Genomic DNA, 963 nt, shown 5'->3' on the forward strand with positions numbered 1-963 from the left:
ATATAAATAAAAAAAAAAACACTTCTAACACAAAATGAAAAAACACGACCCCAAACAAACAAACAAAACAAAACAAGACAAAAAAAGGCAGACATTAACAATCAATATCGCACACCAAAAACGATCGTCCCTTTTTTTCGCTAAACGTAGCGTCGTCCGCTAGACGCACAAAAAGAACTCAGCCGCTCGAATGTAGCATCGTTAGCCTCCGGGTCAAGCGGTGGCCGAGGCGGAACGGGGCCTCTGAGATACATATATTAGAGTTATCAGTGGCCAGCAATGTAGACAATGGCGGGAATAGGTGAAGGGGATGGCGGAGAGGTAGGGGAGGAATGGGGAGAGGAGGGGGATAGTGGGGTGGGGTGGGGGTGTGTGGGGAGGAATGGGGAGAGGAGGGGGGTAGTGGGGTGGGGTGGGGAGGAATGGGGAGAGGAGGGGGATAGTGGGATGTGGTGGGGGTGTGTGGGGAGGAATGGGGAGAGGAGGGGGATAGTGGGGTGGGGCGGGGGAGAGCTAGGGAGAAGGGGGATGGATGAGAGGGAGGGGAGAGGAAAGATGGGGTTTGGAGTGACAGGGAGAAGCGGGTAGGAGGAGGAGAGGAAGAGGAAGGTGGGGCGCGAAGGAGAGGTAGAAAGAAGGGGGTAGGAGGGGTAGGGACAGGAGATGGACTTGGAAAGGGGAGAAAATGGGAGAAGCGAAGAAGGGAGGAGAAGGAGAAAGAGAGGGTTGGGGAAGAGGTCTGCAAGGCGAGGGGAGAAGACCTCAGGGGAGGGAGGGGAGGGAAGGAGAGGGGAAGAGGGGGTAGAGGCTGGGTTCATATGGTCCATGGTTGCCTTTTCGATTTTTATCCCTATTTTATCATTTGTACGAGTGTTTTCTTTTTGTCGTTATTCTTTGCCTCTTTTCACAATAATTCCTCGTTCATTTCTCCTTCTCCAACGGTTGTCATTATTTCCACTCATT

General features: G+C 52.1%; 1 protein-coding gene across 1 annotated transcript in view; it reads right to left on the bottom strand.

Moving 5' to 3' along the window:
- LOC119591768 (proline-rich protein HaeIII subfamily 1-like) overlaps positions 1-963 on the bottom strand; it is an 8,793-nt gene that overhangs the window by 1,448 nt on the left and 6,382 nt on the right. The window lies entirely within an intron of this gene.

The sequence above is a fragment of the Penaeus monodon genome, chromosome 29 (assembly GCF_015228065.2).
Source record: "Penaeus monodon isolate SGIC_2016 chromosome 29, NSTDA_Pmon_1, whole genome shotgun sequence".
In the NCBI taxonomy this organism is placed as follows: domain Eukaryota; kingdom Metazoa; phylum Arthropoda; class Malacostraca; order Decapoda; family Penaeidae; genus Penaeus; species Penaeus monodon.